Genomic DNA, 26,269 nt, shown 5'->3' with positions numbered 1-26,269 from the left:
ACTTATGCTACTGTGCTGCATCACCCCCTCCTCTTCGGGGAAAACCAACGCTAGCTCGAGACGTAGCAAGAAGGATTTCCGGCGCCGTTGCCGGAGAGGCCTACGCCAAGTCAAGTCAAGATTTACTCTCCCATCAACGAGCCATTTCTGGCGCCGTTGCCGGGGAGGCCTACGCCAAGTCAAGTCAAGATTTACTCTCCCGTTAACGAGCCATTTCTGGCGCCGTTGCCGGGGAAGCCTACGCAAAAGTCAACATACCAAGTACCCATCACAATCTCTATCTCTCGCATTACATTATTTTCCATTTGCCTCTCGTTTTCCTCTCCCACACTTCACCCTTGTCGTTTTATTCGCCCTCTCTTGCCTTATGTTTGCTCGTGTGTTAGTTTGCTTGCTTGTCGTGATGGCCCAAGATGCTACCAAATTGTGTGACTTCACCAATACCAATAACAATGATTTCCTTAGCACTCTGATTGCTCCTCTTGCCAATACTGAATCTTGTGAAATCAATACTGCTTTGTTGAATCTTGTTATGAAAGATCAATTCGCCGGCCTTCCTAGTGAAGATGCCGCTACTCATCTAAATGGCTTTGTTGATTTATGTGATATGCAAAATAAAAAGGATGTTGATAATGATGTCGTTAAATTGAAGCTATTTCCTTTTTCGCTTAGAGATCGTGCTAAAGCGTGGTTTTCATCTTTGCCTAAAAATAGTATTGATTCTTGGAACAAGTGCAAAGATGCTTTTATCTCTAAGTATTTTCCTCCCGCTAAGATTATCTCTCTTAGGAACGATATTATGAATTTTAAGCAACTTGATCATGAACATGTTGCACAAGCTTGGGAGAGAATGAAGTTAATGCTACGTAATTGTCCTACTCATGGTTTGAACTTATGGATGATTACACAAAAATTTTATGCTGGATTGAATTTTGCTTCTAGAAATCTTTTAGATTCGGCCGCGGGAGGCACTTTTATGGAAATCACTTTAGGAGATGCTACTAAACTCCTAGATAATATTATGGTCAATTATTCTCAATGGCATACTGAAAGATCTACTAATAAAAAAAGTGTATGCTATAGAAGAAATCAATGTTTTGAGTGAAAAGATGGATGAACTTAGGAATTTATTTGTTAAGAGTGTTTCTTCTGATCCCAATAATATGCCTTTATCTACTTTGCATGAGAATAATAATGAATCTATGGATGTGAATTTTTTTGGTAGGAATAGTTTTGGTAACAACACGTATAGAGGGAATTTTAATTCTAGGCCTTATCCTAGTAATCCTTCTAATAATTATGGAAATTCCTACAACAACTCTTATGGAAATTTTAATAAGATGCCCTCTGAATTTGAGAGTAGTGTTAAAGAGTTTATGAATTCGCAAAAGAATTTCAATGCTTTGCTTGAAGAGAAATTGCTTAAAGTTGATGATTTGTCTAGGAACGTTGATAGAATCTCTCTTGAGGTTGATTCTTTAAAGCTTAGATCTATTCCTCCTAAGCATGATATCAATGAGTCTCTCAAAGCCATGAGAATTTCCATTGATGAGTGCAAAGAAAGAACCGCTAGGATGCATGCTTACAAAGATGCCTTTATTAAAGCGTGTTCTTCTAAATCCTATGAAAATCAAGATGAAGATCTGAAAGTTATTGACGTGTCCCCTATTAAATCGTTGTCTTGCAATGTGAATCTTGATGAATCTGATTATGATCTTCCCTTACCTAGAAGGCGTTCTAAGAATTCTGAGTTTTTAGATCCTGATGATGAAATTGATAAAAAAGGGATTGAAAGAAATAAAAATCTAGATATTGCTAAACCCACTATTTTGGATCTCAAGGAATTTAACTATAAAAATTGCTCTTTAATTGATTGTCGGAGTAAATAGCCATGGGTAGCCTAGCCGGCTTCCCCTGGCCCTACTGAAGAAATTACGAGCCCGCCCGGCTCTCAAGAATTCAAAACATAGGGGCCGCCTTCCCCTTGCTGGCTGCCACCCAGGCCGGCTTTCGAAAGGCGGTCCGAGTTTAGCCCTCATGAGAAGGCCGACTCCAAGAAGCTGGCCATGAGAAGGCCGACTCCAAGAAGCCGGCCATGAGAAGGCCGACTCCAAGAAGCCGGCTCCCCATAAAGCGGTCAAGACCGTACCCACAAAGTTTGCACCCACCTAACGGCGGTGCGACGGGGCGTGGCTACAGTAAAGACTGCCACCCCCGAATCACGGAGCACGCCTGGCATGGTGCGCCGTGTGGGCTAGGCGACCCGTCCGGCGCACCACTGTTGCCATGTTGACCCTGGCATCACCCACGACGGGCCGCCAGCATGGCCCACAGACGGTGGGCCCCTTTGAGCAGAGAGACGCCCGAAGGCGGCCACGCCTCCAACTAGTCAGCCCAAGACAGAGCCGGCTCCCCGCAGCTGGCTTGCCGCCTTCCTCGAAGAGGATGCCCCATTAAGGAGACAAGACGCGGTAAGGCTACAGCGATCGCCTGACAGGCGGCGGTACTGTAGCCGCGCTTGCCACGATGGAGCTCACATCAACAAGATGAAGCCACAGTAACCAGCCGCCAACCAGGCCCTGGATAGTGGGGCCTGCCTGTCGACCAAGGGGCCGGCAGCCGGTGGGACCCACCAGTCGGCGGGCCCCCGCAGCCGGCGCAGAAGCCGGCGAGCGCAGTCACAGATGGCTGGGCCCCGTGCCCAGCCGGATTACCATTGTACCCCCGGGGGTAGGCCTATATAAACCCCCCGGAGCACCCATGCAAAGGGTTGGACCCTTAGCTAATTCTAGACACAAAATCAAGGAGAAGAAGCAGGCTAGCCGTGCCCTTCTTCCTCCTCCCCCAAACAGCTCAAGGAGCATTGTGTAGCCACTTGATTCATCTAGTGAACATGCGGAGACCCCGCAGAGCAGCAGTAGGGGTGTTATCTCCACGGAGAGCCCCGAAGCTGGGTAAGATCCGCCGGCGTGCATGTCTTCGCCTTATCCCGTTTCCAGGCACCGGCGATGTCTTACTGGCTCCCACAATGATAAGCCACCCGTTGGCATATGTCGCACCTACCACCCGACATTTGGCGCCCACCGTGGGGCTAGGTGCACCATCGTCTGGAGACCTGTTCTGGACGAGAACCTTATTCCTCCCCCGCGAGCGTAGCCAGCCCGGCACGCTCGATGGCGCTTGTCACGACGCGCTACAAGGCGTCACCAGCATCTGCGTGGCAGGCGGCCTCGCCGATCTCCTCGACAAAACTCTCATCTCCGACGAGCTCGCCTCCGATGCGGGCACCGACCACCTCGCCAACCTTCTCGGCCAGCTCCATGTCTCCAGCGAGCCCGCTGCGGATCTGGAGTCGGTTGGCTCCACCGACCCGATGCCTGGCGACTCCGATACGGCCTCCTACGACACCTTCCCCACCAACGTCGCAATCTACAACGACCCGCTTCCTCGAACCGACGGCTGCAATGCTGTCACCACTGAAGTGATGGTTGTCGGCCACGGCAGCCTGACCGACGAGAGCGCCCACGACGCCTTGCGCGCAGCGGCCCACGACTTGTTCGCTCCCCTCCCGGCTTATGCCGACGACGAAGCACTGGAGGCATGCCGCCTCGCCCTCCTCGCAGAGGGCCGGAGGCTGGCCTCCGTAAGACGCCTCACTGAGGCCTACCGGCGCGAAGCTGACCGCGCCGCCTTCGGCACGCTGGCCTGGGGCGGGCCAAGCTGGGCCGGCCTTGCCAAGCAACGCGGCGCCGTCATCGCCGACACGCTGGGAGTCGACCGCCCGGTCTATGCCACACCGCTCGAGAACTTGCGTGCCGCCCAGGCGGCCGTAGACGAGTTGAACGGCTTGGAGGCCGAAGACCTCCCCCACATGACCCGGCGCATCCAGCAACTGATCGACGCAGCCGCGCAGCGGCACGAAGCAGAGGCCCGCACGGGAAGCCCCCCCGCGCCGAGATCACGGCGCGACGTCCCAGACGCCGACTACGAGCAATACCCGCGCGCGACGCGAGAAGGAGCCGGCTACCAGCCGCAGCCGGACCCGGATCTCCATCGAGCGAGACGCGGACGGTCATCCCCGAGCCATGGAATGGCGAGGCGACACGCCTCCGCCTCCGCCCCGTGGAGAGAGATATCCCGCCTCGCCGCCAGTGGCGCACCCGACTCTCAGCGGCCGGCTAGGCCGCCGTGAAGGAATCGGCGAGAGCGACGCCCGCCATCGGATCGACCGCCTAGCGCGATCCTGGCGTTGGAAGAAGAAGACGATGTCGGCCCGCCTTGTTTCGGCCCCCGCATCCGCGACGAGCCCTTTCCCAAAGGGTTCTCGCTCCCAAGAGACACGCCCAAGTACAACGGCTCCGTGAAGCCGGAAGATTGGTTGATCGACTACTCCACGGCGGTTAGCATAGCCAATGGAAACCGGCGCATTGCCGTGAAGTACATGCCCCTCATGCTGCAAGGCACGGCGCGGACCTGGCTCAACAGCCTCAAGCCGCGTAGCATCAACAGCTGGCTAGATTTCACAGAAGCCTTCATCCGCAACTTCACCAGCACCTACAAGCGGGCTCCCAAGCCCAGACAGCTCTCCTTGTGCGTGCAAGGCCCCGCCGAGTCCACTCGCGATTACCTCACGCGTTGGGCCGAGCTCCGCAACTCCTGTGAAGGGGTGCACGAGGTGCAAGCCATAGAATACTTCACAGCCGGATGCCGAGAAGGCACCCTCCTCAAGCAGAAGCTCATCTGCACGAGCCGGCTACCCTCGACGAACTTCTGGACATAGCGGATAAGTACGCCACCGCCGACTCCTCGATGAAGACCGAGCTTCGGGTAGACGCGTCCGGAAAGGTGCTCAACCCGGCGCCCAAGACGCCGGCTGGGGATTCCGGCCGACACCCCAACTCGAACGACCACAAGCGCAAGGGCCCCGCGCCCCCTCCCGCCAGTCGACAGGTGGCCACAGTCGAAGACGCGCCGCCTGAAGAACGACTGACGCCCAAGAAACCCAAGGGCGGTAGGCCAGCTTGGCAGCCCGCTTTCTCCTACGAGCAAACTCTCGACGCCCCTTGCAAGTTCCACAGCGGCGCGAAGCCGTCCAACCACACGACCCGGAAGTGCAATTGGCTCACTCAAATCTCCAAGGGCGAGGGTCTCTTGCCGCCTCCGCCCGCCGGCCCGCCGCCTCCGGCCCCGCCACCTCCGGCCGCTCGGCCCGCAGTCGGAGCCATGCATGACGAGTTCCCTGACGAGCAAGCCACCTACATCGTCTTTACCAGCTAGCCCGAAGACCGGCGCAGCAAACGCCGAGAGCACCAGGAAGTCAGCATGGTCGCTGCCAACCCCGCCGGACACATGCATTGGTCAGAAAAGCCCATCAGCTGGAGCCGGGCCGACCATCTGGAGGTGATGCCGTGTCCCCGCTCTTATGCTTTGGTCCTAGAAGCCACCCTTGCAACGGACAGACGCACCGCCCGCTTCTCCCGTATGTTGATAGACGGCGGGAGCAGCATCAACATCCTGTACTGTGACACCCTAGAAAAGCTAAATGTCAAGACGAAGCAGCTGATGCCTACGTGGACAGTGTTCCATGGCATCGTACCCGGCCTGTCCTGCGCCCCCATTGGCAAAATCAAGATTGATGTACTTTTTGGGGACAAGGAGCATTTCCGCCGGGAAGCGATCTGGTTTGAAGTGGTGGACCTGGAGAGCCCTTACCATGCATTGCTTGGCCGACCTGCCTTGGCCAAATTCATGGCAGTTCCCCACTATGCATACCTCAAGATGAAGATACCAAGCACCAAAGGCGTCATCACCGTAGCCGGTGATTATAAGAAGTCCTCCGAGTGTGCGGCGGCCAGCAGCCGGCTGGCCGAGTCCCTTGTGATTGCCGAAGAGAAGAAGATGCTGGACCGAGTCGTGGCCATAGCCGGCAAGCAGTCGGCCGTGTCCCCCGACCCCAAGGAGCATGATGCTCAGGGATCTTTCCAGCCGGCCAAGGAGACGAAGAAGATACCTCTTGACCCCGAGCATCCAGAGAGGTTTGCCGTCATCGGGGCAAACCTGAACAGCAAATAGGAAGGCGAGCTCGCCGATTTCCTCCGTGAGAATCGGGACATCTTTGCATGGTCCCCCAAGGACATGCCGGGTGTTCCGAGGAAATTCGCCGAGCACAAACTACACGTTTGAGAAGACCCAAAGCCAGTCAGACAACCGCTTCGCCGACTGTCGGAGGAGAAACGCAGGATTGTAGGGGGGAGATAGCCCGGCTCTTGGCGGCCGGCTTCATCATGGAAGTTTTCTTTCCAGAGTGGCTCGCCAACCCGGTCCTTGTGCTAAAGAAGAACAACAAGTGGCGCATGTGTATAGACTACACGAGCCTCAACAAGGCCTGCCCCAAAGATCCTTTTGCCCTGCCAAGGATTGACCAAGTGATAGACTCCACAGCCGGATGCGAGCTGTTGAGTTTTTTGGATGCTTACTCCGGATACCATCAGATAAAGCTAGACCCGGACGACCTCCTGAAGACCGCCTTCATCACGCCATTTGGAGCCTTCTGCTACCTGACTATGACATTCGGCTTGAGAAATGCCGGTGCCACTTTTCAGCGTTGCATGAAGAAGTGCCTCCTCAAGCAACTCGGCAGAAACGCTCACGTATACGTGGACGACATCATGGTGAAGACGGAGAAGCGTGGCACCTTGCTAGGAGACCTCAAGGAAACGTTTGAGAACCTACGCCGGTTCCAAATCAAGCTCAACCCCGAGAAATGCGTGTTTGGAGTGCCAGCCGGCCAGCTCCTAGGCTTCCTGGTCTCCGAAGGCGGCATCGAATGCAACCCGGTGAAGATTAAGGCCATCGAGAGAATGGCGATCCCCACCAAGCTTAGAGACATTCAGAAGTTCACCGGGTGCTTAGCCTCCTTGAACCGCTTCATCAGCCGGCTCGGAGAGAAGGCTCTCCCTCTCTACCGCCTCATGAAGAAGAGCACTCATTTCGAGTGGAACGACCAGGCCGACCAAGCTTTTCACGAGCTGAAGAAGATGCTGGCCACGCCGCCTGTCCTCGCGGCGCCGACTGAGAAAGAGCCCATGCTCCTCTACATCGCTGCAACCAGCCGGGTGGTCAACACCGTCATCGTAGTCCAGCGCCCAGAAGAAGGCCGAGCCCAGCCGGTCCAGAGGCCGGTGTACTATTTGAGCGAGGTGCTGTCCGCCTCGAAGCAGAACTACCCGCACTACCAAAAGATGTGTTATGGCGTGTACTTCACCACCAAGAAGCTGAAGCCCTACTTTCAAGAGCATCCCGTCACGGTCGTATGCACTGCCCCGCTAGCCGAGATCATAGGCAGACGGGATGCATCCGGCCGGGTGGCGAAATGGGCCATCGAGCTGGCCCCGTACACGATCTTCTACCAGCCCCGCACTGCCATCAAGTCCCAAGCACTGGCCGACTTCCTCGTCGACTGGGCCGAGACCCAGTACCTGCCGCCGGCTCCCGACTCCACCCATTGGCGCATGCACTTCGACGGGTCCAAGATGCGCACCGGCTTGGGAGCCGGCATCGTCCTTACCTCTCCGAAAGGCGACAAGCTCAGATACACGCTACAGATCCACTTTGCCGCCTCCAACAATGTGGCCGAGTACGAGGCGCTCATACACGGGCTCCGGCTTGCCAAAGAACTTGGCATTCGCCGGATCCTATGTTATGGCGACTCGGACCTGGTGGTCCAGCAATCATCCGGCGACTGGGACGCCAAGGACGCGAATATGGCGAGCTACCGCTTCCTGGTCCAACAAATCAGCGGATACTTTGAAGGATGCGAGTTCCTCCATGTACCACGAGCCGACAACGAGCCAGCCGATGCCCTGGCTCGAATAGGCTCCACTCGGCAAGCAATTCCAACCGGCGTCGCTCTACAACGCCTCCTCAAGCCGTCTATCAAGCCGTCTCCGGAATCCGATTCCATCTTCGTGCCGCCTGACCCCGACGCGGTCGGGTCCGGCTCGAAGAACCAAGTAGGCGACCCCAAGACCCCCGTAGCCGGCCCGGCGACTTCGGCAGCCGGCTCGGGGACGTAGGCCGCCGGCTCGGGGACTTCGGCGGCCGGCTCGGGGACTGCGGCAGCCGGCCCGGGGACTGCACCAGCGCTATAGTCGGCGGCCGACTCCAGCACCTCACCGCCCAGCCCGCCCACCCTGGTAGCAGTAGCCACATTGGCGGTAGGAGAAGTCGCGGCTCCATCATGGGCTCAGTCCATCCTCAACTTCCTAGTAAACCAAGACCTGCCGGCTGAAGAAACAGAAGCAAGACAAGTCCAACGTCGAGCCGGAGCATACACAATCGTCAACAGAGAACTACTCAAGCGCAGTGTCACTGGAATCCTCCAACGGTGCGTCGAGCAAGAGAAGGGCATTGCAATCCTCACAGACATTCACCAAGGTGAATGCGGACACCATGCGGCCTCAAGATCACTTGTCGCCAAAGCCTTCCGCCATGGTTTCTTCTGGCCGACTGCTTTGGATGACGCCAAAGAATTAGTCAAACATTGCAAGGGATGCCAACTCTTCAGCTCCAAGCAACACGTGCCGGCTTCGGCACTCAAGACCATTCCCCTCACTTGGCCCTTTGCCGTTTGGGGACTGGACATGGTGGGCCCATTCAAGACGGCGCGCGGCGGCATGACGCATTTGCTCGTCGTCGTGGACAAATTCACCAAGTGGGTTGAGGCAAAGCCGATCAAGAAGCTGAATGGGCCGACTGCCGTGACGTTCATCATTGACATAACAACTCGGTACGGCGTGCCGCACAGCATCATCACCGACAATGGCACGAATTTTGCCAAAGGAGCCTTGGCACGTTTCTGCGCAGCCCAAGGTATCCGGCTAGACTTAGCATCCGTCGCCCACCCGCAGTCCAGCGGCCAGGTCGAGCGAGCCAACGGCCTCATCCTCTCTGGTATCAAGCCTCGACTGGTCGTACCTCTGGAGCGCTCGGCCAGCTGTTGGCTCGATGAGCTGCTGGCTGTCCTCTGGAGTCTGCGCACTACACCAAACAAGTCAACTGGCTTCACCCCTTTCTTCCTTGTGTATGGTGCCAAGGCGGTCATCCCAACTGACATCGAGTTCGACTCGCCTCGAGTAACCATGTACACAGAAGCGGAGGCCAAGGAAGCACGAGAAGACGGCGTCGACCTGCTGGAAGAAAGCCGGCTGTTAGCCCTCAACCAGTCTGCCATCTACCAGCAGGGTTTGCGCCGCTACCACAGCTGGAAAGTCAGGCCAAGATCTTTCCAAGAGGGCGATCTTGTGCTCCGGCTGATCCAGCGAACAGCCGGCCAGCACAAGCTCTCAGCCCCTTGGGAAGGCCCCTTCGTCATCAGCAGAGCTCTAGGCAACGACTCCTACTACCTGATCGACGCACAGAAGCCGAAGGCACGCAAGAGAGACGACTCCGGCAAGGAGTCGGAACGACCATGGAACGCCAACCTCCTCCGAAGATTTTACAGTTGAAATGCAGTATGTACCGCGCTAACCTTTGTATTAAGTACAAGACAATAGGCTCCCCGAGGAGGGCTCGGGGACTGCCATCTCTTATTTATGAATAAAAGTATCATGCTCATGACCTTGTCGTATCATTTACTTATTCCGTCCGGCACCGAGTTCGACTAGTCGGCTCGGGGACTGGCCGACTGGAGTTATGTTAGAAGTCCTACCCACAGTCAGACAAGTAGTGTGCCGGCTCTCAAGCCTTCTCTTGCCAAAAGTCGTAGTCCAAAGAACCGGCTGTCCGGCTGGCAAGAGTTAAAGGTAGGAACGGGCGCCCACACGAAAAACGGCTAGGGACTAACGGACTAATATAACAAAAGCCGGTTTTTCTCACACCGCCGACTGGCTACCAGAGTAGCCGGCCGGCCGGCTTCCATTCACTTCACTTTAATCCAAGAAAGCTCAAGCACTTACCTCCCCAAAGAGGGAAGGCGGCAAAGGAAAAAGCCTAAGGATAAAAAAGCATACGTGAATGGAAACCAAACATGCACATGATAATATTTACATAAAAAGACCTCCAAGAGGCCAGCATTCAACATAGTTTGGATACACCCCTAGTGGGTGGAACTGCGAAAACTTAACAAAGATTGTTCAAAGACAACAAAGCAGGAAAGATAAAGACGGCAGGTCAAGCTGGTGGAGCGGCCAACGAGCCAGACTGGTTGGCGGAGACGGTCGTACCGGCTGAAGGAGCGGCCGGCTGACGAACTTCGGCTTGGTCGCCGCCTCCTGCAGAGGGTGCGCTTCCACGCGCCTCGTTGCTGGAGGCACGGTCGGCCTGAGGTCGGCTGGTTGTTCCACCAGCCGGCTCGACGTCTTCGCTGCCCTCGTCTTCATCTTCTTTGCCCTCGTCGCTGGAGGCAATCTCCTCCGCCGAGTCCTCGCCCACCGCCGGGTCCAGCCCGAACCACTCCTCCGGCTGAACAACACCGTCATCATCGATTTCGGGTGCGAAAACGCTGATGTCGGTGCACTCGGCGATCGTCGAAGCTCGCTGGGCGATAGCCGGCCTCACCTCCTCCAGCTCCACGTCGGCCTCCATCCGCCAAGTGCGCAGCTGGTCCAGGCTCAACCCTGGGTACCAAGCCCGAACGAATTCCAACGCCCGCCCGGCTCCGAGGCGGGCCGCTGACGCTTTCCAAGCCTCGAAGCGACCAACTGCGACTTCCAGCCAGTCGGCAGTTCGGCTTGGGGTGCGGGGGATCGTCTCGCCGGGCTAGAGGGCGGCCAACACTTGCGCCCCGGCACGTTGGAGCCGGCGAAGCATCCGATGAGCCGGCTGCAACCGTGCCTGGATAGCCAGGAGCTGCTCCTCAAGGGTCCAATTTGCATCCGGCGCAATGTCGGCCCCCGCTTGACGGTGCGCCTCGCGATGGGCCTCAATGCTTTGGGCGGCGAAGGCGGAGTAGCTCGGGAAGTAATATGCAACAGCTCAAGATAATTCAAAAAAACCCAAGCGGCAAGGGGCAGGGGAGGGCCGAGGAAGGCAGCTCACCGTCGATCAAGTCCTCGATCCGGCCGAAGCCTTCGTCCAGGCCTCACTGGGTCTCAGACCAGGTCGTCGCCGCCATCTCATACTCCGCCATCAAGGTGTCTTCGCTTTCCTGCGCCGCCTGTAGGGCCGCTTTGTGGCTCTCCTCTTGGTCGGCCAGCTTCTTGGCTAGGCGATCCCTTTCCTGGACCAAGGCGGCACACTCGGCCTCCTTGGTATGAAGGGTGGCCTTCGCCTCACCGAGCTCCTTCCTCAAGTCGGCGTTGGCCCCTAAAGACAAAGAAAAACCAATAAGAAAAGAGTCGTCAAGAAAGATCCGACCCGACTGCGCAGCAGTCGTCCCGAATCTCGGGGACTACACCCAGTGGGTGCGCTGACGCGCCCCCACAGGAGACAGACAAAATTGAGTACTTACTTCGGCTGTCGGCCAGGTCGTCGGTCCACTGGCTCAACTCCCGAGCCTGGGAGTCGAAGGCGGCAGCACGAAGGTTGTGGTATTCCTGAAAGTTCAGAAAGAAGCAAAGTAAGGTGGCCGTCGAGAAAGATCCGACCCGACTGCGCAGCAGTCGGCCCGAATCTCGGGGACTACACCCAGTGGGTGCACTGACGCGCCCCCACGGAAGAAATTAAGAAAGCAAAGCAGCCAAGAACGAAGGGCTCACCCAGATAGTGGCTCGCATTGACAAGAACTCTTGGTTGAGCTGTTGCAGCAGGGCGGCCTGAGCTTGCAGCCGGCTCCGGACCCCTTGAGCCACTGCATCCAGCTCGCCAGTCCTCCCGCTGGGAGTGCACTCGGACACGGCGGTGTTGGCCGCCTCCAGATCTTCCGCCGGCTGGCCTGCGCCCGCGGCTTGGTGCAACTCCGGTGGAGCGGCGCTTCCCCCTGCGCGCCGGCCCATCGCCAGCTGCACCTCGAGGCCGGCTCTGTTCTCCGGCTCACCCCCGGCCGGCCCCTCTGGCGCCGCTGATGATTGACCGCCTTGGCCCGCTCCAGTTGGCGCTGCTGGCGGCGCTCTCCCCGCCAAGGCCACGGGGTCCTCCCTCCTCTCCAACAGCGGCGGGTCTTGGACGATCTCCTCCGCCAAGGGCAATGAGGTGTCGGGGGCTACGGCTCGGAGAGGAATGGCGAGCAGTGAAGGCTGGCTGCGCGAGCTTTCCGCCTCCGTCTCCGCGGTAGCCGCCTCCATCTGGGCCTTGGCTGCCGCCTCGGCTTGCTCCCTCGCCGCCTGGGCGGCCGCCTTCTCCGCCGCCTCGCGCTCCTCCCACGCTTCGCGGGCGTTCCGCTCTGTGGCCTCCCTGAGATCGGCGCAGGGGTCCACGCGGCGGGAGCTCGAAGACCCTCCAGCCGGCCCCACGACGGAGCCGCCCGGGCCCCGCTCAAGGGAAAGCGGCGCGCTGTCCGGCAAGCAAAGAAAAGTTAAGAAGAATATTCGAAGAGAAAGAAAACGATGACGAGCATGCGGCAAGGCAGTCAAAGACTTACGCCGAGACCGCCTGGGGCTGCTTCACCGCCTTGCGGAAGCGGGCCGCCTTCGCGGCCGCCTCGTCTCGCTTTGTCACCACGGTGGAGGGCTTGGACTTCTTCGGCCGACTGTCGAAGAGGCCTAGAGCGGCCCGGCGCTTCTGCGCGCCGCCGGCAGCCGGCGCGACAGACGAGCCCGCGCCCTGTTGGTCGGCTGCCGGCTGGCGACACGGGGCGACTTCGGCTTCGAATTCGTCCGGCCAGTCCTCGAAGCTCGCGGTGAACCTTGAGCCTCCGGGCTTGGCACTGTCCCCCACGACGGCGTCCTCCATGGCGGTCGCCCCCAAATCCGGGTCATCAACATCATCCACCGTGCGGTCGGGGGTATACTGGCATTCAATTCCCGCCGCCCCAGCCGGTGGCGCAAGAAGAGGGTTCTGCTCAAAAGAGCCGGCTAGTCAGAAGCCAGCCGTCATGAAGCCGGCCGGCGACAATAAGAAGATAGAGAGAGAGACTTACCATGGGCGGAGGATTGGCGCAGGAATACGGCACCTTGCCGTATTGCCAATCCCCGGCGAGCTTACATTTGGCGATGTAGTTAACCATGAGCGCCACCTCCGCGTGGGGCATTTCCCATGTGCTCAGACGGCTTGGGTCGAAGCGGCCGCTCATCTGACACATCATATGGGGCCGGCTTTGGAGAGGAAGGATCCGGCGCTCCACGAAGGCGGCCACCAAGTCGGCCCCGCGCAAGCCTTCCAACTGAACCAACACCCGAAGCCGGGAGATGGCGGCGTTCCCGGCCGGAGACAATGACCGGGACCGGAAGCTCCACGAGGGCTTCCTCCCAGCCGGCGGGCCGGCTACGTAATCCGGCAGGTTGATGTAGTCTTCTTGCTCAGCGACGTTCTTCACATAGAAATAAGATCTCTGCCAGACCTTCACCGACTGGATCAGGGGGATGGGCGGGAACGGATTGTTCTCGCTCGCCCTCCTCATGGCGATGAAGGCTCCGCAGGGGGCGGGCACGCCGGCGACGACCGTGCCGAGCTTGCTCTGGAAGAACTCTCCCCAGAGCTCCAGCGTGGGGAGCAGCCCCAAGAAGCCTTCGCAGAGGGAGACGAAGGCCGACAGCAGCATCACCGCATTGGGCGTGAGGTGATGCGGCTGGAGGTTGTAGAACTCCAGGAAAGAGTGCAGAAACCCGCTCGCCGGAAGGCCGAAGCCGCGCAGGCAGTGCGAGTGGAAGACGACCCGCTCGCCCTCCTCCGGCGCCGGCGAGATCTCCTTCGCGGGCGCCAGGTGGACTTGTACGCGGTCGGCGCCGGGCAGGCGCCGGGTCTGGCGAAGGAATTCCACATGGTCTTCATGGACGTTGGAGCCGTCCCACGAGCTTGACAACGCCATGGGAACGAGGCGGTGTGGAGACGCGACGGCGCTGAGAAGGGAAGCTGCGGCGGCAGTGAGAGGAAGAAGATGAGGGTTAGGAGGGGCGGAGCGGGAGGGAGCGTGCGAACCTCTGTCGCTCTCCCTCCTCCCCCTACTTATAGGCTCACGTGGCGGAGCCGAGGAGGCGCGGCGTGGGGAAGCGTGGGGATCGATCGTGCCCACTCCCCACGTCCCATGATTGTCGAGCCTTAACGGCGAAACGAAACTGCCTCGAGAAGGCGAGCGGCCCCTATGGGCCACGGAAGATCCGCGCCCGGACCAAGGCTCGCGAGTGGCGGGCCCGGGCCTGCGGCGGCAGCCCGTCACGCGCGTGCGCTCGCAGGGTCTCGCCGCCACGTGGCCGCGGGGGGCCCGTAGTCGGCACGCGGGTTGCCCCCCTCCTCTCGCCTACGAGACGCGGGGCTTTCTGAAGTCGGCATACGCCCGCTAAGCCGGCTCTCCAGGATGTGAAGCTGACCAAGCTTCTCGTCCCCCTGCTCACCTCGGAGCTCGATCAGCTTCGGGGACTACTGTCGGAGTAAATAGCCATGGGTAGCCTAGCCGGCTTCCCCTGGCCCTCCTGAAGAAATTACGAGCCCGCCCGGCTCTCAAGAATTCAAAACATAGGGGCCGCCTTCCCCTTGCTGGCTGCCACCCAGGCCGGCTTTCGGAAGGCAGTCCGACTTTAGCCCTCATGAGAAGGCCGACTCCAAGAAGCCGGCCATGAGAAGGCCGACTCCAAGAAGCCGGCTCCCCATAAAGCGGTCAAGACCGTACCCACAAAGTTTGCACCCACCTAACGGCGGTGCGACGGGGCGTGGCTATAGTAAAGCCTGCCACCCCTGAATCCCGGAGCACGCCTGGCATGGTGCGCCGTACGGGCTAGGCGACCCGTCCGGCGCACCACTGTTGCCATGTTGACCCTGGCATCACCCATGACAGGCCGCCAGCGTGGCCCACAGACAGTGGGCCCCTTTGAGCAGAGAGACGCCCGAAGGCGGCCATGCCTCCAACTAGTCGGCCCAAGACAGAGCCGGCTCCCCGCAGCCGGCTTGCCACCTTCCTCGAAGAGGACGCACCATTAAGGAGACAAGACGCGGTAAGGCTACAGCGATCGCCTGACAGGTGGCGGTACTGTAGCCACGCTTGCCACGATGGAGCTCACGTCAACAAGATGAAGCCACAGTAACCAGCCGCCGACCAGGCCCTGGATAGTGGGGCCTGCGTGTCGACCAAGGGGCCGGCAGCCGGCGGGACCCACCAGTCGGCGGGCCCCCGCAGCCGGCGCAGAAGCCGGCGAGCGCAATCACAGACGGCTGGGCCCCGTGCCCAGCCGGATTACCATTGTACCCCCGGGGGGTAGGCCTATATAAACCCCCCGGAGCACCCATGCAAAGGGTTGGACCCTTAGCTAATTCTAGACACAAAAATCAAGGAGAAGAAGCAGGCTAGCCGTGCCCTTCTTCCTCCTTCCCCCCAAAACAGCTCAAGGAGCATTGTGTAGCCACTTGATTCATCTAGTGAACATGCGGAGACCCCGCAGAGCAGCAGTAGGGGTGTTATCTCCACGGAGAGCCCCGAAGCTGGGTAAGATCCGCCGGCGTGCATGTCTTCGCCTTATCCCGTTTCCAGGCACCGGCGATGTCTTACTGGCTCCCACAATGATAAGCCACCCATTGGCATATGTCGCACCTACCACCCGACATTGATTGTATTTCCTTGTTGCAATCCGTGTTAAATTCTCCTCATGCTTATAGTCGAAATAAGGCCTTTACCGAACACATTGTTGACGCCTTAATGCAATCTTATGAAGAAAAGCTTGAGTTGAAAGTTTCTATCCCTAGAAAACTCCATGATGAGTGGGAACCTACAATTAAGATTAAAATTAAAAATTATGAGTTTCATGCTTTGTGTGATTTAGGTGCTAGTGTCTCTACTATCCCCAAAGCTTTGTGTGATTTGCTAGATTTCCGTGACTTTGATGATTGCTCTCTAAACTTGCATCTTGCGGATTCCACTATTAAGAAGCCTATGGGAAGAATTAATGATGTTCTTATTGTTGCAAATAGGAATTATGTGCCTGTAGATTTTATCGTTCTTGATATAGATTGCAATCCTTCATGTCCTATTATTCTTGGTAGACCTTTCCTTAGAACGATTGGTGCAATTATTGATATGAAGGAAGGGAATATTAAATTCCAATTTCCCTTAAAGAAGGGCATGGAACACTTTCCTAAAAAGAAAATAAAATTACCATATGAATCTATCATGAGAGCCACTTATGGATTGCCTACTAAAGATGGCAATACCTAGATCTATCCTTGCTTTTATGCCTAGCTAGGGGCGTTAAACGTAGCGCTTGTTGGGAGGCAACCCAATTTTATTTTGTGTTTTTTGTTTTTGGTTCTGTTTAGGAATAAATAATCCATCTAGATTCTGTTTAGATGTGGTTTTTGTCTTTTAATTAGTGTTTGTGCCAAGTTAAACCTATTAGATCTTCTTGGAAGATAGTTATTTGATCTTGCTGTAATTTCCAGAATCTTTGCGCTCAGTGCCCGAATTGTCAAAAATCACCAGAACGTGATAAAATAGTGATTCCAATTGCTGCTGATCAATAAACAAATTGCCCAGGTCGTCTAATTTTGGTAGAATTTTTGGGTTCCAGAAGTTTGAGTTAGTAACAGATTACTACAGACTGTTCTGTTTTTTGACAGATTCTGTTTTGCGTGTGTTGTTTGCTTATTTTGATGAATCTATGGCCAGTAAAATAGTTTATAAACCATAGAGAAGTTGGAATACAGTAGGTTTAACACCAATACAAATAAAGAACAAGTTCACTACAGTAACTTAAAGTAGTCTTTTGTTTTCTTTCTCTAACGGAGCTCACGAGATTTCTATTGAGTTTTGTGTTGTGAAGTTTTTAAGTTTTGGGTGAATTCTTTTGATGGATTATGGAACAAGGAGTGGCAAGAGCCTAATCTTGGGGATGCCCATGGCACCCCCAAGATAATCCAAGGACACCAAAAAGTCAAAGCTTGGGGATGCCCCGGAAGGCATCCCCTCTTTCGTCCACTTCCATCGGTAATTTACTTGGAGCTATATTTTTATTCACCACATGATATGTGTTTTGCTTGGAGCGTCTTGTATTATTTGTGTCTTTGCTTGTTAGTCTACCACAATCATCCTTGCTGTACACACCTTTTGAGAGATCCATGCATGAATTGAAATTTGTTAGAATACTCTATGTGCTTCACTTATATCTTTTGAGCTTGATAGTTTACTCTATGTGCTTCACTTATATATTTTTGAGCGTGATAATTTTTGCTCTAGTGCTTCACTTAGATCTTTTAGAGCACGGTGGTGGATTGTTTTAAGAAACTTGATCTCTCATGCTTCACTTAGATTATTTTGAGAGTCGTTAATAGCATGGTAATTTACTTAATGTTAATATACTTGGTATTCAAGATATGTGAAACTTTCTTTTTAGTGGGTTGAATACTAAGATAAGTTTGATGCTTGATAATTGTTTTGAGATATGGAGGTGATAATATCATAGTCGTGATAGTTGAGCAGTTGTGAATTTGAGAAATACTTGTGTTAAAGTTAGCAAGTCCCGTAGCATGCACGTATGGTTAAAGTTGTGTAACAAATTTGAAGCATGAAGTGTACCTGGCTTGTGCATCCTTATGAGTGGCGGTCGGGGACGAGCGATGGTCTTTTCCTACCAATCTATCCCCCTAGGAGCATGTGCGTAGTACTTGATTTTTGATGACTTCTAAATTTTTGCAATAAGTATATGAGTTCTTTTGACTAATGTTGAGTCCATGGATTATACACACTTTTACCTTTCCGCCATTTGCTAGCCTCTTCGGTACCGTGCATTGCCCTTTCTCATATTGAGAGTTGGTGCAAACTTCGCCGGTGCATCCAAACCCCGTGATATGATACACTCTTTCACACATAAACCTCCCTATATCTTCCTCAAAACAGCCACCATACCTACCTATCATGGCATTTCCATAGCCATTCCGAGATATATTGCCATGCAACTTCCATCATCATCATCATTATCATCATCATCATCATCATGACATGCTTTACTTTTGTCATATTGCCATTGCATGATCTTGTAGTTGACATCGTATTTGTGGCAAAGCCACCATGCATTATTTTTCATACATGTCACTCTTGATTCATTGCACCATCCCGGTACACCGCCGGAGGCATTCATATAGAGTCATATCTTGTTCTAGTATCGAGTTGTAATCATTATGTTGTAATCAATAGAAGTGTGATGATCATCATTATTAGAGCATTGCCCAATCAAAAAAGAGAGAGAGAGAAAGGCCAAAAAGAAAAAAGAAAGGCCCAAAAAAAGGAGAAAATAAAAAGGGAAATGCTACTATCTCTTTTTCCACACTTGTGCTTCAAAGTAGCACCTTGTTCTTCATGTAGTGAGTCTCATATATTGTGCTTCAAAGTAGCACAATGATTTTCATATAGTGAGTCTCATAAGTTGTCTTGTTCATACTAGTGGGAATTTTCATTATAGAACTTGGCTTGTATATTCCAACGATGGGCTTCCTCAAAATGCCCTAGGTCTTCATGAGCAAGCAAGTTGGATGCACACCCACTAGTTTTCTTTTGTTGAGCATTCTTAGCTCTAGTGATCCATGCATGGCAATCCCTACTCCACACACCACACACACATACACCTCCCCCTCTCATCATATTGGCATTCTTATCTCTCACTGCCCATGTGGCAATGATCGATTTCCTCTATGTGTGGTATATATAGCTAGGTCTGTCCCAGGTTTTCCACACAACCGTTGTCTAGTATTAGTGAGGTCTCACCCTCTTTCCCACATACACACGATTAATCATATACCTCGCTATATAGGATCACATACTAATAGCCCAATTATATATATCCAACGTCCCCTCTCATCATCAATGCCTCTGCTTATCCTCTCAGCGCCGGCCAATTGGCGAAGATGGAGGCAGAAGGGCCCTGCCTGCCCCCTCTTAACATCACTATATATTCGCGGCTAATATGAATGTGATCAGTAGATCAATTGTGGTAAAGGCATCTCCATAGCTCATTATTACCTCGTGATGTGAGACTTTCTCCTTTTTTGTCTTCTCCACACAATCCCCATCATCATATTCTATACCACCCATAGTGCTATGTCCATGGCCCGCGCTCATGTATTGCGTGAAGGTTGAAAAAGTTTGAGATTATTTGAGTATGAAACAATTGCTTGGCTTGTCATCGGGGGTATAGAAGTTGGGAACATCTTTGTGTGACGAAAATGAAGCATAGCCTAACTATATGATTTTGTAGGGATGAACTTCCTTTGGCCATGTTATTTTGAGATGACATAATTGTTTGATTAGTATGCTTGAAGTATTATCATTTTTATGTCAATATGAACTTTTGTCTTGAACCTTTCGGATCTGAATATTCATACCATGATTAAGAAGATTTACATTGAAATTATGCAAAAGTATCACTCCGCATCAAAAATTCTCTTTTTATCATTTACCTACTCGAGGACGAGCAGGAATTAAGCTTGGGGATGCCTGATACGTCTCCAACGTATCTATAATTTTTGATTGCTCCATGCTACTTTATCTACTGTTTTGGACTATTTTGGGCTTTATTTTCCACTTTTAAATTATTTTTGGGACTAACCTATTAACCGAAGACCCAGCCCAGAATTGCTGTTTTTTTTGCCTATTTCAGTATTTTGAGGAAACAGAATATCAAATGGAGTCCAAACGGAATGAAACCTTCGGGAACGTGATCTTCTCACCGAACGTGATCTAGGAGACTTGGACCCTACTCCAAGAAGTTTCCGGGGAGGTCACGAGGGTGGAGGGCACCCCCCTGGGCGCGCCCCTGCCTCGTGGGCCCCTCGGAGCTCCACCGACGTGCTCCTTCCTCCTATATATACCTACGTAACCCCATTAGACCAGAGGGGGAGCCAAAAACCTAATTCCACCGCCGCAACTTCCTGTATCCACGAGATCCCAACTTGGGGCCTGTCTCGAAGCTCCGCCGGAGAGGGCATCCATCATGAAGGGCTTCTACATCAACACCATAGCCCTTCCGATGAAGTGTGAGTAGTTTACTTCAGACCTTCGGGTCCATAGCTAGTAGCTAGATGGCTTCTTCTCTCTTTTTGGATCTCAATACAATGTTCTCCCCCTCTCTCGGGGAGATCTATTCGATGTAATCTTCTTTTTGCGGTGTGTTTGTTGAGACCGGTGAATTGTGGGTTTATGATCCAACTTATCTATGAATAATATTTGAATCTTCTCTGAATTCTTTTATGTACGATTAAGTTATCTTTGCAAGTCTCTTCGAATTATCCGTTTGGTTTGGCCAACTAGATTGGTAGTTCTTGCAATGGGAGAAGTGCTTAGCTCTGGGTTCAATCTTGCGGTGTCCTTACTCAGTGACAGAAAGAGTTGCAAGGCACGTATTGCATTGTTGCCATCGAGGATAACAAGATGGGGTATTTATCATATTGCATGAATTTATTCCTCTACATCATGTCATCTTGCTTAAGGCGTTACTCAGTTTTTAACTTAATACTCTAGATGCATGCTGGATAGCGGTCGATGAGTGGAGTAATAGTAGTAGATGCAGGCAGGAGTCAGTCTACTTGTCACAGACGTGATGCCTATATACATGATCATACCTAGATAACCTCATAACTATGCTCAATTCTATCAATTGCTCAACAGTAATTTGTTCACCCACCGTAGAATATCTATGCTCTTGAGAGAAGCCACTAGTGAAACCTATGGCCCCCGGGTCTATTCTCATCATATCAATCTCCATTACTTTATTTTACTTGTTTTGCTTTTACTTTTCACTTTGCATCTTTATACCAAAAATACCAAAAATATTATCTCTATCAGATCTCACTCTCGTAAGTGACCGTGAAGGGATTGACAACCCCTAAGCGTTGGTTGCGAGTTGCTACCATTTTGTGCAGGTACGAGGGACTTGCGCGTGACCTCCTAATGGATTGATACCTTGGTTCTCAAAAACTGAGGGAAATACTTACGCTACTGTGCTACATCACCCCCTCCTCTTCGGGGAAAACCAACGCTAGCTCGAGACGTAGCACCTCTCTTGTCGGGTTTTGCGGCATTGGCTATGGCAGTAGAGGCGGTAGTACAGCTCATAAGCGGTAGTACCACCCTTACCACCGCGGTAGTACCGCCCTGGGTCCAGGTCCTGCTCCGCCCCTTGCTCTCTTCTAACGGCGCGGCAGTACCACGAGGCGGAACGGTAGTACCGCTGGCCCCAGCGGTAATACCGCCACCCATAGTGGTAGTACCGCCCTATGCGGGGCTGAGCGGGGATTACAGTTGGATTGTCTCCCCCCTTATAAAAGGAGGTCTTCTTCTCCAAGTTGATCTACCTCTCTTTCCCCCAAGCTCCATTGTTGCTTCGAAGCTCATTTTCGCCTGATCTCTCTCCCTAGCCAATCAAACTCGTTGATTCTTTGGGGATTGGTTGAGAAGGCCCAGATCTACACTTCCACCAGGAAAAATTTGATTCCCCCAACTAATCCCTTGCGGATCTTGTTACTCTTGGGTGTTTGAGCACCCTAGACTGTTGAGGTCACCTTGGAGCCATATTCCATTGTGGTGAAGCTCCATGGTTTCGTTGGGAGCCTTCAATTCGGTTGTGGAGAGAGCCCCAACCTTGTTTGTAAAGGTCCGGTCGCCGCCTCCAAGGGCACCAGTAGTGGAATCACAGCATCTCGCATTGTGTGAGGGCGTGAGGATAATACGGTGGCCCTAGTGGCTTCTTGGGGAGCATTGTGCCTCCACACCGCTTCAACGGAGACGTACTTCCCTTCAAAAGGATGGAACTTCAGTAAAACATCCTCGTATTCACCGGCTCCACTCTTGGTTATCTCGTACCTTTACTTGTGCAAGCTTACTTTGTGTTGCTTCTCTTGCTTGCTTGTGTGCTTGTCGTTGGCGCATCATATAGGTTGCTCACCTAGTTGCATATCTAGACAACCTACTTTGATGCAAAGTTTAAATTGGTAAAGAAAAGATAAAATTGTTAGTTGCCTATTCACCCCCCTAGTCAACTATATCGATCCTTTCAATTGGTATCAGAGCCTCATCTCTTTATTAAGGAATTTGCCATCCGAAGAGTATGGTTGACACTATAAACAGTGGGGAGGATCACTCCGGTGTGAATCTGGTCTCGTCTACGGCCTAGGGGTGGGCATATTAACCGAGCACCGAACTACCGAACCGAAAAACCCGGGACCGAAGCCGAAAAGACCGAAACCAAAAAATTGTATCCTTAGTTCGGTCTGCACTTTGTATAAACTGAAATTAATTTAGGAATTTCGGTCTTGTACTTTAGTTAACCAAAGTAATCGATGAGACCCATTAGATGTGCACATGGACAAATTTCTATGTAAAAGCCGGCCCACACACAGCCCAACATCTCAAGCCTTTGCTCCTCCTGTACATACGACGTACGTGCCTCCTCCAGCGGCCCATCCTACTAATCTCAGCCTCACTCCCGATTGATTGCCCACTCCTTACCCTAGCCGCCAGCGTGCCGCCTCTCCTTCTCCTCGCTCTAAACCCCAACGGGCGACGGTGGTGGCCTCTGGCCTACGCATATCTCTTCCCTCTGATCTCCCGCCTCCTCTTCGATTGCTTGATGCTAGCATCTTTTTCTATTTCTATATGATTTGGAGCTTCTTGATAAGCTCGTGAGATCCTGATGAGTTCATGTGATGGTTCTTCCTAGTAGGATCTGATTTTTCTACTCACAGGATCTACTTCTTGTGTGTACACAAGGTTAATTTGATGATTATAAGTTCAGAAGTGTGACTGGTTTGTTTTCATTCTCTAATATATTGGTCAATTTGGCCTTAACCGAGGACCGACCCAAAATCTCGGTCCCCCGAATGCTCGGTTAGCAGTTTTCCAAATCACCAATCGGTCATTCTTTTTCCAAAACCGAACTTGTTCAAAACCCGAAGAACTGGACCGAACGATTCGGTTTAACCGAACACCCAGTCCTACTATGGCCAATGGGGGAACCGTGGTCTCCCGTGAGGAATTCAATGTGGCTTTGGACACATTGAAAACCTCCATGATGACCGAGGTTGAAAGCATGTTTAACAAATTCTTAGAAGGGCTTAAGTTATCCACCGCACCGATGAAAGTGGGTGATCTCACTAACAAGATGACGGATGCTAACTCCGATAAGGGGGAAGCTACTAGTGAAAAGGCTCCTTCTTCTAGTGGTAAAAATGGCAACAACATCTTTGCCCATGTGGAGCCTCCGCTCACTTATGGTGGACCGATTCCTTCCACTCATTTGAATCATGCCGGTCCTCCCCCTAAAATTGTGAAAAATAAGGACTTTTATTCTTGGGTTTATCACTTTAAGCGTCATTTAAACCATGTTAATACTAATCTTTGGAGAATCATTGAAGAAGGTTTTCCTCCACATGACCGAAGCAACTTCACCCCTAGAGAAGCCGCAGATAACCAATTCAATGAGAATGCTCTCTTCATCATCCAAGATGCAATTCCACCTGAAGATCTTGCTCATCTCCGACCCTTCACCGTGGCCAAGGATGCATGGCACCATGTTGTGTCCCTCTACAGGGGAAGCGCAAGCATTCAATGCTCCAACTATGAAGTGGTGCAAGATGAAGCCGATGAGTTTGCAATGAAAGAAGATGAAGAACCTCGTGAGCTTTATCGGAGATTAACTACTCTCGCGGTCTCACTCCAAGATCATGGGAGCAAGGATACGGATGACATTTGGATCAAGCACAAATTCCTCAAGGCCATGATGCCTTACACAAGGCCATGTCCTCCGTCATTCGTCAAAGGCCGGATTTCCACACCTTGTCCTCAAGTGAAGTGTTGGATGAGTTTGTGGCTATGAGTATCTTGGACAAGACCGCCGACAATGCGGTATTACGTTCTCAAAGAGCTAAGAAGTCCAACCTAGCATTGAAGGCCAAGGTTAGTGTGGAAGAAGAGTATGAAGAGGAAGAAGAGGAGAGCAACCCCGAAGATACAAAATATGCTTATCATGAGCACATGGCTCTCGCTTCAAGGCAATTTTGGAGCAAGAAGAACACAAGGCCAAACTTCAACAAAAGCAACTCAAGTGGCATGAAGGTGTCACATCCCTAGTCTGGTATGACCTAGACTAGCTAGTCATTTGTGCATCATGTTTAAATTTTCATTTAAATTTGAAATGAGGATTGGTGGAACCCTCAGAATCATTTTGAAAATGACCCAAATAAAAATTTCTCCAAAAGGGTCCAAGAAAATGCTCATGTTGCTCTCTGAAAATATTGGACAGAGATAAAAATCAAACCAATATTTTTAGGAGCTCATGGATATTTATTTTGGCCATTTGGATTAATCCGATAAATATTTGCATTGGAAATATATTAGTTATATATATTAATATATGTCCAAAAATTATGCCATTTATAAAGGAGCTCTGGAATAATATAGATAGCTCCTGCAAAAATTGGCATAAGGTAATTAAATGATTTAATATTTTAATTAAATCAAAACAAATGTCAGAAAAATTAGAAAACAAAAATAAAAGAGGGAAACTTACCTGGGCCTCCTCCCTGTGCGGCCTGGCCGGCCCAGCAGCCAGCGCCGGCCCAGCCCACTGGCCCCCTCTGTCGTCTTCCTCCCCGACAGAGGGATGGGAGCGTGCCCGGCGCGCGCGCGCGCCACCGCGCCACGCCACCTCCCTCTCTGCCTGCCTGCCCTCTCCCCTCCTCGTCTGGATGCCCCGGAGATGCCACGCAGCCACCCCGACCCCTCTCGCACTCTCCCTCGCCCTCCTCCTCTCCCCCTGCTCTCTCCCTCGCACACCCGAGCGCCATCACCGCCGCCGCTCGCCGTTGCCGCGGCCACCGGCCTCCCCTCACCTCCCCGACACGCTTCCCAGCTCCGCCGCGACCCCCTCTCCCTCCTCACCGAGCAAAGCAACCCGGGCGAGCTCCGCTTCATCGCAATCGCCGTCGTCTTCAAGCTTCGGCCGACGAGATCGCCGTCGTCGCTCCGGCTGCCCCAAGCCTTCCCCGAGCCCGCTTCGACGCCCGTTGCAACCGCGGTGAGCTCCGCCACCGTTCCCCTCTCTTCTCCCCCTCGTTTCCGCACCGTAACTCCGTTCCCCACCACGGCCGAACCTCTGTCGTCGCCGAGCTCACTGTCGACGCAGCTCCGGTGACCATTTGGTCACCCCGGCGAGTCCAACAAGTTCGTAAGGCCCCGTAGAGCATCCCTAGCGCTTTGCTTCGCTCGCCTTCGAGCTCCAACCGCGTTTCGTGCACGACCGAACTCCGGCGGCCGCAGCCGAGCTCGCCGCCGTCGACTCCGGACACCCCAGGCCCAGCCACGGCCACCGCCCGACGCGCCATCGTGCTAGCTCTCCAACGCGCCTAGCCGCGCACCATTTGGAGCACCACAGAGGAAACCCGGGGCACATGTACGCCGCGGACCTCGCCGGCGACTAATCGCCGGCGGGTTTGACTTGTTTGACCTGGGATTTGACCCCCCAGGGTCGCTGACTAGTGGGGCCAGGCCCTGCTAATTTTAGTTAAAAAAATAACTAAACCTAATTAGCCACTAACACTGACCAGTGGGCCCGACCCCCCCTAATCTGTTAATTAAGTTAATCTAACCCTGTTTAACCCCCTGTAACTGACGTGTGGACCCCACACGTCAGGTTTGACCCCAGTCAGCCGCAGTTGACTGCTGACGTCGTGCTGACTCATGCTGGCGCAATAATATATTTCTGGAATTAAATAATTCAGGAAATTCCAGAAATTGATTTAAACTTCAAAAATTCATATCAATTCAACCGTAGCTCAGATTAAAATAATTTATATATGAAAAATTATCAGAAAAATGTAATCTATCCATCTGTACTAGTTTCATGCATGACAAACCAACTTATACATGCTGAATATGAGAAAACACATTATGGCATATATAAGAGCTTACTTTGGAGATGCATTTGAGCTTATGGTTCAAATGGACTTCAAACCAAATGAGTACTAGTTGCATTAGCTCAAACAGCATCACATCTTCATGCCATGTTCATGCATCATATTGTTGCATATGTTGTGTATTGATTGCTGGCACCGTTCCTTCTCGATAGGTCCTGCTCCGGAGTCTGTTCCAGAGTACCTGTCTGTGAAGCAGTGCCTCCTCTGTTGCTTTACCAGGCAAGCAAACCCCCTTGTTCATTTCGATAAAACCCTACTCTCTCGCTCCTGCTCTCAGTTATTGCATTAG

This window comes from Triticum aestivum, chromosome 2A (assembly GCF_018294505.1).
Source record: "Triticum aestivum cultivar Chinese Spring chromosome 2A, IWGSC CS RefSeq v2.1, whole genome shotgun sequence".
Classification (NCBI taxonomy): domain Eukaryota; kingdom Viridiplantae; phylum Streptophyta; class Magnoliopsida; order Poales; family Poaceae; genus Triticum; species Triticum aestivum.
Note: the sequence above shows the minus strand (reverse complement) of the source record.